This window comes from Myotis lucifugus, unplaced genomic scaffold (genome assembly GCF_000147115.1).
Source record: "Myotis lucifugus unplaced genomic scaffold, Myoluc2.0 scaffold_43, whole genome shotgun sequence".
Classification (NCBI taxonomy): domain Eukaryota; kingdom Metazoa; phylum Chordata; class Mammalia; order Chiroptera; family Vespertilionidae; genus Myotis; species Myotis lucifugus.
Window position 1 is genome coordinate 2,400,119 of NW_005871091.1, and position 14,281 is coordinate 2,414,399.

Sequence of the window (14,281 nt, forward strand, 5' to 3'; positions counted from 1 at the left end):
GGTTAGGGTAGGCACATGCACAAGAGACTTTCAAACTCCAACCCCAAGATGCGTCTTTATCTAGAGCAGTGGTTCTCAACCTTCCTAATGCCGCGACCCTTTAATACAGTTCCTCATGTTGTGGTGACCTCCAACCATAAAATTATTTTTGTTGCTACTTCATAACTGTAATTTTGCTACTGTTATGAATCGTAATGTAAATATCTGATATGCAAGATGTATTTTCATTGTTACAAATTGAACATAATCAAAGCATAGTCACTAATCACAAAAACAATGTGTAATTTTCTATGTGTTTTCCGATGGTCTTAGGCGACCCCTGTGTAAGGGTGGTTCGACCCCCAAAGGGGTCTCGACCCACAGGTTGAGAACCGCTGATCTAGAGCTTCTCCTCTCCCTAGGGAATCTCAATAACCATCCGTCCCTTCCAGTGTCACCAACCCCTTCCTCCAGGTGGAGCCCGGGAGCCACAGGTCCTCAACCCCCATGACTGTTTACTTCCTCTGTACAGGCTGTGCTCGTCATGATGTATGTCATCAGCATAAAGAGGCAACTCAAACTTGGGCAGCCATCAGCCTTAGCCAGGGCCCCTGGGTCATGTTCCACCAGCGTCCTTGGCTCACTTCACTTCTGTGGGCACAAGAAAGCCAAAACCTAACAGCCTTCTGACCAACCGAGCACGGAGCTGCCATGCCCGCTCCCAGATCACGTGTTCACCACCGAGAAGCTCTCGGACCCAGGTCCTTTTGGAGGCTTCATTTCATAGTTATGACTGATTAAATCATTGGCCATTGGTGATGGATGCAGCCTCCAATCCCTCTCCCCTCCTGGGAGGTGGTGGGGAGAAGGGGACCTGAGAGTTTCAAGCCTCTAACCACAGGGTTGGTTCTCCTGGCAACTAGCCCCCCTCCTTAGAAGCTTTTCAAAAGTTACTTTATTTGCATAACAAGAGACACCTGTGTTACTGTTGTAGCTTCGGAAGTTCCAAGGGTTTCGGGAGCTCTTCGCCAGAAACGGAGAGAGTCCAAACCAAATATACACTTCCCATAAGTGACGATATCACAGGGGGCGAGAGACATCACTGTGTCACCCGGTCGCTCAGCAGGTCCTAACCCAGAATCCGGCACAGCTCCCACTGCAGGCAATGGAGCTGGAGTTGACACAACATTTACCCGAAGGCTGAGCTATGACATCTTGTCCTCGCCCTGCAACTTTCCTCCATAAACCAGGCTGGAAGCTTGCTTTTAGACTGACAGCAAAAGGCAGGAAAATGGGAGTTGATCTTGTCATCTTCACAGGCTTTGCACTTCCCCGTACCTGCCCCCTTCCTAGACGAGTACCATCACCGGTGCCTTACGGTGGCTCCAGGTCAAGGAGAAGGGGCTGGGGCTAATGTCTCCTTCCTGCCCCGTGAAGGCTACTGCCCGCCCAGGAGGCAGGGGCCTTCCCACGGCCTGTGGGGTCACATCCCCTGTCCCTCAAGCGAGGTTCACTGGACATGGATGCCACTCCACCTCCTGTGGCCCCCGAGGGTCTCCTTCGAGTTGGTCCACGGCTGGAGCAGTGCAAGACTTGGTCCTGCCTGCCCAGAACTGAGCATCCCAAGATGGTCACCTCCTGGGAAAGCTCCCAGGGACACTCTCCGCCACCCAGGAGCCCACAGCATCGGAGACAGGGACGCCCATTCACTAGAACTTCCCAGGCAGGAACCCGTTTCTCTGAAGGACCCAGTACCTCCCTGCCTCCAAGGGCTTCCTCCTTCACCTGACAGTTCCTGGCAGCTCCACCTGGACCTACAGATGTGGACAGACTGTGACGGAGTGGTGTTTACGGATTTGCATAGGCCTCTGGGAATAAGAGCCAGATGTTTACTGGGCACGTCTCCCTGCGGCTGGTCTTTTTCTGCTCACTTCCCTGGGCCGTGCCATTTAACTCTCCCAGCAAGGCTGAGAGGTTGGTACCATGAGCCCCAGTCTAGATAAGAGGAAACTGACGCACAGAGGTAGAGGCGATTTTCTGAGCTCACAGGACTAGGAAGGGAGGGAGGCAAGATTCTCTGTCTAACGCTGGAGCCCACTGCGGGTCCCTGTACTCTGGTGCTGGGCTGGCCATGAGGCCTTTGCTAGCCACTAGGGTAGCTATTTAGGTTTAAGTTTAAATACGATAAAATCAAATAAAACTAAAAAAAAATCCACTTCCTCAGTCATAACAGTCACAACCCAAGTGCCCAATTGCCACAGGTGCCTAGCGGGTACCATATCACAGAGGGCCAGTGTGGCTCATGCCCACCCCCATGCCACGTTCTCCTAAACAGCCTGTCGTCCGAAGCTTCTCTCTATACATCTGGGCAAGGACCAAAGTCACTGCCTCTCTAGTCACTAAAATAGCTCCTAAAGAAGCGTGACCTTGACTTGTCTTTCCTTTCTTGCTGCCAGCTTTCTCCGGGCTCCACGAGTTTGGCAGGAACCCTGGCCACGAAGACACGAGGAAAGAATTCTGAGATCTGTGTGCGAAGAAGGCACGTCTGGCCGGGCGGCTATTCACCAGGACTTCTGTGAGTGAGGACCCGGGTCGTGGCCCCAGCAAAGGGGCTTCTCTCTCCCCGTCCCAGCCTAGACATTGCTGAAGTCCCTCAGGGGTCAGAGTGCCCTCCGGACCCCCAAGCTGTATGATGGCCAATTGTCCCCAGGACTCTACTCGTTTCTGTGCGGTCAGAGGCCAAGGAAGGCCCCAACTACCTAAAGTCCTGAGTTTCTCTTGGCTCCTCTACATTCAGAACTTCTACCTGGAAAAGAAATTTCCTTGTCCGGCCAGCCATCTGGTGCTTTATTTTACAAATGTACTTGGCTGAAGGGATGCGCCAGCACACGGGACCCTGAGCAGCATCCCGGCTGGGCCTCCTCTGCCTCCAAAGCCGCCTTCCCCGGGATCTCCAATTGCCTTCTCCCCGGGGATCACCCGCTCTCAGGACCAGGCACGGAGGCTGGGCCCCCGCCTCCCCTGTCTCTGCCTCAGGAGCCTCAGCCCCATTTCGCAGCCGGTTCATTTCCGGCCCAAAGACAGTGAACTGGGCTTCCTGCTCAGCTTGCTCTTCTGTGACCACCGGACCCTGCAACTCGAGGTGGGTGGGGAGAGGCTCTGCTCTCTGACTGCACGTTGGCCGCCGCAGGCTAAAGTGGAAGTAAAGACGCCCAAGCCTTCCTAACCCAGGGATGAGTGTGCATGCTGAGCCCCAGGCTAGTCACTGGTGCATCCTGACCTTGAGGGGCAGCCTGACCTTGAGCTCCTCCTCTCTTCCCTGGATAGGTCTCCCCCAGAGAAACCGGCCGAGTCCTCTCCTCTAGGTTTGCTCCTCCATGTTAGCATCAGACGGGAGTTTCCCAGGGGGCGCACCCTCCCTACAGTAAGCTCCTCAGGAAAGAGCTGTCTCCTGGGGCTCCAAGTCCCGCTCTGGTCCGCGAGGCGTTGGGCGCACGCCCCTTCCTTTGTCCCTGCGTGTCGCAGATGGCCGGGATCCTTTTCCTGTTTGATGGCCCATGGAAAACAGAGAACAGAGGAGGACATGGTTGACTGGAAGAAAAAGCATTTGCAAAGCATTTGCTGCCAGAGCCACTGTGGGTCTATACCCATAACGACCGCCACTGTGGACACAGCCCACACAAACGGATAAGAAAACGTTCCAGTGAAAACTTTGAAAAATGCGCAGAATTTACGAAAAGGCGATGCTCACACACATACACGGACACGCCCATGAGAGGTCATTGAAATGCCTACGTTGGAATATGTTCAATTGCTCTGATAGCCGGGGGCATAGAATCAAGTCCCCTTGCGGGGCCAGCTCTCACCCATCAGAGAGACAAAAATTAACATTTGTGGTCCTTCCCAGTGCTGGCGGGACGTGTTGTCGAGACCTGTGAGGGCTGGGGTCCGATCCCACGGGCACAGTTTCTGACTCTACATACGTGGAGGCTGCAGAAACACGAGGCACGCGGGTCAGGGAAGAGTGACTCATTGATAGAAGCAAGTCAGCAGCCAGAGTAGATGGGCGGCGTCAGGCCCAGACCACGTAGCCGACAGAGCTGGCTCTGAGTGCCCCCAGGAACTCTCTCCTGAGCGGTAGGTTTCGCTCCATTGCCAGGAGATGGGGAGAAGGATTCCCCCATCTGCATACAGGACAAAGGCAGGCCCCACCCCCTCCTCTGTGGAAAGGAGGGAGGCAATCCTTTGCTCCTTGGAGAAGGGATGGGAAGGACCCTGGGTCCTCACTGTAACCTCTTGGAATGTGAAAACATCTCTCCAAGGGCCCGCGAAGCAAGCAGGACACATCTCCGGGTCTAGGCTTTGTCTTTTTTGAGATGTCAGTACACGGAAAGAGGGTGCCCCCGATTTCCTGGCACCGTGGAAGCTTAACCTAGGGATCGGGTCCAGTTATAAGCACTTGTCTCTCCTGGGGAGGTTGGAGGTTTCTCACCCTTTTGGATTAGCGGGATGGCGGCAGATTAACTCTCATAGCATGTCAAGAGCGCACCGCACCGGGCCTCAGAGGAGTGAGGGCAGACATCTCTGTCCCGGAGGTCAGGGCTCTTCACAGGGGCTCCCAGAAACCCAGGGAAGGTGTGTCTCCCCGCAGGGCGGCAGACGGAAAGGGACATTCTTGGGCTTTGCTGATTGAAAGGTGAATTCCTCTAGCTCTTTGGGGGAAGGAATCTGGCAAATGTATTCTGACCACACACCTTAGTACACCAGAAATCCCACTTTTGTGAAATGTAACAAATAGAAAGGAAGCAGGGGTGGGAGGTCAAAAGAAAATACATATAAGAATGCAAGTTGCAGGGTGGATAGAAACGACAACAAACGGAAAAGAGTCAACATGCCTGTCAGTAAGAAATGCATAAATTGCTGAAGCCCTGCAGCATTATGCTGGGTGTTTTTAAATGTGAATTGCCTTTGGGAGAGTAAAGATGGGAAAGGGAAGAGGAAGGTAAGGTTTAAATGCAGGAGAGAGAGAGAGAGAGAGAGAGAGAGAGAGAGAGAGAGAGAGAGAGAAATTTGCATAGCTCAATGTCCCAGAAAAATTTAGGATATAAAATTCCTCTGTGACATCACTCAAGTACACAGAAATTGAACCCCTTCGTGGACAAGGGCTGGAGCCGGACAGCAACAAATGCAAACATCTCGTTTTGAAGCCCAGATTTATTTATTCACTCAACAAACACATTGAATGTCTACTCTGTGCCAGGCACTGTTCTCGCCTCTGGTGAAAAGACGGTGCTAGAAAATACCCTGGGACTCCTGGAGTTTCCTCTGCCGTGGGGGAAACAGACAGTGACTTGTGGTCCAAAATAAAGTCATCAGGAAATGTCAGGTGGCATCACTGCTATGAGAAAATCAAACAGAAGAACCAGAGCCACGGCTGCCGTTTTAAACGGTGACGAGGGAGGGCCTCCCTCTAGAGAAGCAACCCCTGAGTGGGGACCTGACCCCAGGCTTCCCTTCCCCAGCTCGAGCCTCCCCAGGCCCTCGGCCCCCCCCCTTTCATGGTGGACTTCTGACCCTTTCTCAGAGGATTCCAGGGAGGGGGCCCCAAACCCAGCCCAGCAGTCTTGCGTGTGGTCTGACTAGCGCAGGGTGGAGGCAGCGAGCGCATACCTGCCTTCCTCCCGGAAACACGCCCCATGTCACATGTAGAACAAAGTTGTTCTGCAGGTAGTGAGGTGTCAGAGTGAAAAGTAAGCCACCTGAAGTCAAGCACTCCAGGTTCAACTCCTGGCTCTCCTACTTACTAGTTGTATGACCTTGAGCAAATTATTTAACCTCTCTGGGACCTTATCAATAACTCGGGGAACAATAATCCTCTCTATTCCCATGAAGATAAGAAATTGTAAAGTTTTAAACAATCTATATATATAAAAGCCTAAGCGGCTGGCCGACTGGACGGTAGCTATGACGCACACTGACCACTAGAGGGCAGACGCTCAACGCAGGAGATGCTGAGCAACAGCAACTTTGCAGAGTGCCCTCTGGCACTCTGAGGCCCCCCAGGGGATGTTGTACTGCCGGTTTTGGCCCGATCCCTGCAGGCCAGGCCGAGGGATTCCACCTGCTGGAGGGACCCTGCTCACTCCACAGATGCTGAGACCTGGCGCCTCTCCAGGTGTGGCCAGCCAGGGAGGGACAGCAGGAGGTTGACTCCAGGGCGTGTCTGGCCCATCTCGCCCAGTCCCGCCCCGCCAGCCACCTTCTAATTAGTTTCCTTTCAGTGTGCACGAATCCATGCACCAGGCCTCTAATACATAATAAAAGCTTAAAAAAATAGTTCTTGTCAATTCTGTTGATACTTCATATTATTATTGTTATTGCTACTAACTGAAGGGTCAGCCCTCTCTCACAGTGTTGACTCCAACTGAACTTGCAAAATGTTGAGGGCCTGGTTTAAAACTTACAAATTATTACCCTCTTCTCTTAGAACATGCCTCTTATTGGGAGGGAGGGAGAAAGAGGTAAAGACAGTAATGGGCAATGGGACACATCTGCTTTTGAATCACGCAATCTGAGCAGGCCTCCCTGAGGAGGCAACATCTGAGCTGAACAAAGTAAGCAGACAAAATATTTTCATTTTTAGGGAAATGAGCTTGTCTAAAGCAATATATACCCAACTGGAAGATGCTTTTGGATTCACTCTTAACCACCAACTCAATGAAAACTGAAATCATTTTTTACATCTGGAATATGTTGTCACATGATGAAAAATGTGTTAATGTTCTCTCAATATTTTATCAAAAATATCAGGTAGAATCATTTTTGTATATTATTGAAATATATGACCTTACTATAACACATTGGTTTATAATCAACAAACTTTATATTTTTTTCAGGATGTCATATTTTCTAAACAAAAATTTCTGAAAACTTTTGACATAACCCTATCACACAAAAATGATTTCTGTTTATTATGGTCACTCATCATTTTAAAACAAAATTATGAAAAACTATTTTTTAGATCTTTAAAAAGAACAACTCATAATTTGAAGAATCCTCAAGAATTCCAAGAAATTCCTAGTTAATTATTTTTTGTTCTTAAATCCCTAAGATAAATATCTACCAGGAACTTGGAAATGTTAGTTTCTAGAACAGCGGTTCTCAACCTGTGGGTCTCGACCCCTTTGGTGGTGGAACGACCCTTTCACAGGGGTCGCCTAAGACCATCCTGCATATCAGATATTTACGATTCATAACAGTAGCAACATTACAGTTATGAAGTAGCAACGAAAATAATTTTATGGTTGGGTCACAACATGAGGAACTGTATTTAAAGGGCCAGAAGGTTGAGAACCACTGTTCTAGTGGGAGGAGACAGACAATAACATAAGGGGGACATGAATAGATTAGAAAATGTCGCCTAGCTGGTGTGGCTCAATTGGTTGAGTGTTGTTCCACCCACCTGGAGGTCACCTGTTTGATTCCCGGTCTGGGCACATGCTTGGGTTGCGGGCCAGGTTGCCGATAGAGGGCGCGCAGGAGGCAGCTGATCGATGTTTCTGTCTCATGGATGTTTCTCTCTCTCCACTTCTCCCTTCCTCTCTCTGAAATCAATAGCATATTTCAAAATAAAAAAAGAAAAGAAAAAATGTCAGGTGGTGTTAAGAGCTATGAATTACAATAAAGCAGGATAGAGGGCTAGATTGAGATGGGGCTGCTGCTTTAATGGGTGGTCAGCAGTAAGGAAAATACGTGGGACAATAAAGGGATGGGACATCTGAGGAAGGCTTTGAGCAATCAAAGACGAGGGAATGAGGATGGGCCTGGGCCCACAGAGGAGGTCCTGGCAAACTCCCACTCCAACGCTCACGTTTGGGAGTTTCCTGGGAGGGGAGGAAGGTGCAGTCGGGACGCCAGGACCTGCACAGGTCGAGGGAGGGTAACTGCAGTGGCCTGGGCGTGTTTAGAAATGACAAGGAGTTGGGTGCGGCTGTAGCACAGGAGAGTGGCCGGTTGCTCTAGCTGCAGAGCGAGAACTGGGACAGGTGCAGCATGCACACCATCCTTGGGGGTGTAGCTTACAGGAAACCAAGAGCAAACACTGGATCGGATCTGCTGAATTCCGTGGAAGATGCCTCCTAGCTCGGCAGCAAGGCTAAGGGACTAAAGTCTTCCTCCCCCGGGTCCCACCAGGATGGCAGCACAGACGCGGCACGCCCTGGTTTTCCTGCCTTTGCCTGCACACTTCAGAATCAGCCACTTCCTCCATAGTTCTGTGGGGGCCTATCCCGACACCCATTTCCTGTCTCCTACACAGTAGTAGAGCTCCCAGCTTCAGCAAAGCACAGAGCTGCTTGGAATAAGAACCGTATCTCCCAGCCTGGCTCACGACTGGAGCGAAGTGTGGTGGGAGCTTCCTGGGAATCTTGAGAGACCCCTGGGCCGTTCCTTCCCCCTCTTTTCTTCTTCTATCTCCTCCCTTTGAAGAGGGTGATGGTCTCATCGCCTTGGACCAGTGAGATGGTGGAGAAACCAAGAGCAGTCCTGGGTCCCTTCCAGTCTTGCCTCCTTAACCTCTGACCTCGTTTAAATGGCATCCACCACAGTTAGGTCCCTGTCACTTTGAGTTTTCCATTGTTTGCAGCCAAAGTCCGAGACGGGGAAAGGAAGTGCAGTGCTTCGGTTCTGGGTTTTGTGAGGCTGGTCATACTTCAGCGTTGCTGCTGGGGAGGAGCAGCTCGGTCCAGGGAGCTGAGAGGGGAGAGGAGGTCAGAGCCCACCCTGGCAGCCGCTGTGCCAGGCGCACCTGGTCAGGGGCACCAGCCGCAGCCGCCCACGGCACTGCCACATTCTGAACCCAACTCATTATGTCTCTGTTGCAGGATTTTATTGATTTCACATGGGCTGCCTTACTTGCCTTTGGGGAAAATGTTGAGGCGGGATTGGCTTGAGAATTACGGTTACCCTTTTGTGCATCGCTATTTAGGGAGCACCTACTCTGTGCCTTCTCACCAGGGTAGCCATCTTCAGAGCAAGGGAAGCAATGGACCTGCTGTGCTCTGTGCAGATCAGACTGTTGCCAAAAAGGGGGCCAGTAGTAGGTGGGTTCTTGACTTCGTACAGGAAAAAAATTCACGAGTCCAGGTGACTACGAGGGGATGTTTATGAAAGCTGGGAAAGTACAACAAGAAAGGACTTCATATAGAAGAAGCAACAGGAGAGCTGGAGCTGGGCTGCCCTAGCTCTCTGGGAAGCCAGAGAAAAGGGGGCCTTGGGAACAGGTTCAGGGGATTAGCCTGGGATGAGCTGCCACTGCCCATGGCTCCCAGGTTGCAAGTCTTGTGGGGTCCCTTAAAGTTTAGGAGGTGCATGCCTGTGGGGAAACAGTGGGGGGAGAAGAGGTGAAAGGGAGAGCACACACTAGCTCCTTTGTCTCGAGGCTTTATCTCCTTCTCACGGGTGGGAATCTCCGAGGAGGGTGTCAGCAGAACTTTAATCATTTTTCTAGGTGTGCTCCTCCAGGGTTGTGCTCTTCACTGCCTGGTCAGTGTCAGGTCAGGGGGTCTTGAGTTATCGCAGTTGGTCCTGGTTTTGCTGCCTTTCTGGGTCTGGAGCTGAAACACTAGTACAACTGAGGCCTAGATGTTATCTCTAGGGAGGTGGTCTTCTGTATCTGCTGTAAATTGCTCTGCTAGTTTGCTCAGCTCTCTGTCTCAGTTTCCCTGTTCCACTGGCCCTGGCTACTGGCCTGTCTCCAGACCACCTGGGGAACAGTGGACTCCCCTGGGGTAGAGGACTCAAGCACACTCAGTGGGAACCTAGGATGGTAAATGTCCGGGCCACACCCTTATCTCACAAGTTTTTAAAACTTAAGGCCTAAGGAGAAGGGCAATCCAGGGTCTGGCAGAGGTCCTGTTCTGATCTAACTAGACTCCTGTGCCTCCTCTTTCTGGTGACCAATTCTCTTGCTTTGAGAGAAGCTGCTCCTTCCCAGTCCTTGTTACTGTCGAGTATTGTGACCTCCAGCCACGGGGACCTGAACCGGACACGTGACCTGAACCAGGCCAATCAAAGCCCTTCCCTGGGGTTTTTGTCTTTCCCCCCTTAGCCTGTGAGTTAAAGGAGGTGTTTGCAGAGATCTGAGTACTCCTAGCCCCGGCCATTTGGAAGAACCCGAAACAAACAATCAAACACACAAGTAGAAGACAAGCTGAGAAATGCGGAGATGGAGTGTAACTGGAGCAAATGCAGCCACGCATCACTAAACGACAGGGATACATCTGAGAATCTCGCCGTTGGGCAATTTTGCTGTGCGAACATCACAGAGTGCACTTACACTTAAATCAAGCACAAGGGAAAGCGATGCAATCAAGAGACACGGTAAACAGGCGTAGGAGGCTGCTGCTGGCAGAACACGGCATAGTGATCTATAGCAAACTTTCATAAGCAACAAGAGCACACTCTGAAATAACAATAAAAAGTATAGTAAATATATAAACCAGTCACATAGTTGTTTATTACCCTTGTCAAGTACTGTACGTGCTATACTTTTCTACCTCGGGCAGGGCAGTGGTTTATTAACATCAGCATCACCACAGAACACAAAATATGTTGCACTATGACATTAAGATTGCTATGACGTCTCTAGGCAACAGAAACTTTTCAGCTCCATTATTTATGGGATCATCATCAAATACTAGTATGTGATCCTTTATTGGCCAAAACTTTGTTATGTGGTACATGACTGTTGAGGAAGAAGAAATGCACTTGAACTTATCAAAGACCTGGATTGGAAATGGCAATTTAAAGTCACTATTGCAGCCAGCCAGCCATCATCCATCCATCTACCCATTCATCCAACCATCCGTCCATCCATTCCATAAACATCCACTGTCTTTGCTCTGCTCTGGACTTGTGCTAAGTGCTGTGTCTATAAACTTGGGCCTTTTTTAACTTGAGGAAATAAAAGGCCTTCAAAGGGAGGCAGATAGATAATCAAAACAAAACCATAAAGGGACAGAGGTGCTGAAACAAAAGTGTGTCTCACTCAATGAAATCATGAAGAAGGTAATAGGGAGAGTTAAACATAAGTGCAGAGTGGAGGTGATTTCTGAGGTAGACAGGAAGGAGGTAATGGGCAGGTAAAAGGCAGATGGGGTGCAGGTAGGAGGTTAAGTCAAAGAGCACTAAGGCATGAACTACCATTGGCCTTTAGAGCAAGATAAGCAATAGAGATTGCTAAAATGGGAGGTAAGACTGAGGTCAGGGGATCAGCAGAACCCCATGTAATTAGATGAGGGACCAGGGTCCATCAGAGGATTATAATCAGGGAAGAAACCCTAACCTAAATTTGTTTTTAAAACTTTTTCTAACAGTAGTATGAAGGATGGGTGTGGAGATGGCATCTTTTTAAGCCTACAGTCAGGTGTATCTGTTTTCATCAGATACATCTAATGTTTAATGCTGTGGTGAACTCCAAAGAGTTCAAAGCTCTGGAATCAAAGGATCTCAGACAAGGTCCATGCTCTGTCACTTTCTGGTTATGAGAACTCAAGCAGTTCATTTAACTACTTTGAGCCTCAATTTCCTCATCTGTAAAATAGGGATAAGAACCCACTGTGCGAGGTTGTTAAAAGAATTGCATGAAATAAACTGCGTGAAAACATCTAGTAAATTTCACATAAATAACTAAACAAATGCACAGATTTGTTATTTTGTTATGAAGGGTATTTTTCCATTGATTTTAAAATATATATATTTTTATTAATTTCAGACAGGAAGGGAGAGGGAGAGATAGAAACATCAGTAATAAGAGAGAATCATTGATTGGCTGCTTCCTACACACCCCCTACAGGGGATCGAGCCCACAATCCGGGCATGTGCCCTTGACCTAGATTGAACCTGGGACCATTCAGTCCACAGTCCAACACTCTATCTACTTAGCCAAACCAGCTAGGGCTGATTTTTAGGGAGAGTGGAAGAGACAGGGAAAGACAAGAGAGAAACATTGATGTGAGAGAAACACATCAATTGGTTGCCTCCTGCCTGACCCCGGGGAGGAGCCTGCAAACAAGGTATGTGCCCTTGACTGGAATTGAACCTGGGACCCTTTGGTCTACAGGCTGATGCTCTATCCACTGAGCCAAACCGGCTAGAGCTGAACCTTGAATTTTAAAACATACCCAGATGACAGGGATCACTGGCTTACAGGAAAGGTCTAGACGTATGAGTCCAAAGCAGAAGAGCAGTAAAAGAGAGCCCTAACTGGTTTGACTCAGTGGATAGAGCGTCGGCCTGCAGACTGAAGGGTCCCAGGTTCGATTCCAGTCAAGGGCATGTACCTTGGTTGCAGGCACATCCCCAGTAGGGGGCGTGCAGGAGGCAGCTGATCGATGTTTCTAACTCTCTCTCTATATATATTTTTAAAAAAGAGAGAGAGAGAGAGAGAGAGAGAAGGCAGAAACAGGAAGTACCACAAGCCACAATCCAAGTACAAGGTCCAGGTGCCCATGTAGACAGCAGACAGAGGATAAGCAGCGATCCAAGTGCCAACCACAGGGTAGTGATCTACGCCACCAGGGTAGGCGGCATGACAAGAGTCTGACAGCAGTAATAAGGAGCTCCCTCTGCAAAGACTTGGGTGTGTTCATTCAACAAACATAAATGTAGTACCAGCTACTTTTTAGGGTCTAAGAATACAAAGTTATTTAAGGGAAGGAGCTGACAACCCCATGAGAAAGACAGACACGCACTAATGCAACTGGAAAAGAGAAACAGCAGCGGGAAACGTGGAGTATTCCTGGGAGCAACAGGAGGGGCAGCAAATCTAGGCTAAGTTGTGCCGAGGACAATTCTGATTGTAAAAGGCAATGACTGAGTGGAGTCTGCAAGGAGGAATCGGAGTTGGCCTGGTGAACCAGATGCATTCGCAGGGTGAGGGCATTCCAGGCAGCAGGAACAACGTGATCAATGGCAGGGAAATAAGAAGCAGGAAATGTAAGCCGTCTGCGCTGCTGAGCCATAAATCAGGGATGACAGGCAGGGCGGGGTAGCTGCAGGTGATGGGGGAGGAGGCTGGAGCGGTTGATGAGAAAACTTCCTGGGCCGGCCTAGAAAAGCTGGGACTTCATCCCGAAGGCCACAGGGAGCCATGGAAACAGGTGAGTGTTAGGACAAGAAGAGGATTACTGCCCTAACCGGTTTGGCTCAGTGGATAGAGCATCAGCCTGCAGACTCAAGGGTCCCGGGTTCGGTTCTGGTCAAGGGCATGTACCTTGGTTGCGGGCACATCCCCAGTAGGGGGTGTGCAGGAGGCAGCTGATCGATGTTTCTCTCTCATCGATGTTTCTAACTCTCTATCCCTCTTCCTTTCTCTCTGTAAAAAATCAATTTTATATTTATTTATTTATTTATTTATTTATTTATGAAGAGGATTACTGAAAACCAAGTTGCTGTGGCTGAGGGGACCAAGCAAGGGACCTGGGTACAGAAGAGGTGATGGACCAGGAAGACACAAAGGAAGAAGGCAGGAAGCTGCATTAGGATTCTCCAAAGAAACAGGAGAATATATATATATTAAGGAATGGGCTCCAAAGAAACACAATCTATATAAAAATATATAAGAAAGTGGCTCACACAATTATGGAGGCTGGGAAGTCCCAGATCTGCAGTTGACAAGCTAGAGACCCAGGAGAGCTGATGGGTGAATGGAGAGAGGGATGGGGGATGGATGGATAGACAGACAGACGGACACATGCCTAGCTGGCTGCAACAGTGACTTCAAATTGCCTGAAAAGCAGGAGAACCCATGGAGTAAGTTCCAGTTCAAGTCTGAGTCCAAAGGAAGGAGGAGACCAGTGTCCCAGCTCAAAGACAAGCAGAGGGAGTGCATTCTCCCCTACTCCCTGTTCTCTTCAGGCCTTCGGGGGATTGGATGAGGCCCGTCCACACTGGGGAGGACAATCTGCTTCACTAAGTTTACCAATTCAAATGTTAGACTCACGCAAAAACACCCTCACAGACACACCCCGAATAATGTTTCACCAAATACCTGGGCACCTTGTGACCCAATCATGTTGACACATAAATTAACTATCACAGAAGCACCACCAGCATCTAGGTCCCACACGGAGCAGCTGCAGCTGCTGTCGGACTTGTGTGCTGAGCCTCTGAGCTGATGCTTGGAGTGAGGCCACCTGGGAAGAGGACTAGAGCCCAGAGGGAGTGAGGAGTTAGGAGTGGGCAACAGAGTTCTTAGAAATTTTGACTAAGCCCGGCCAGTTTGGCTCAGTGATAGAGCACC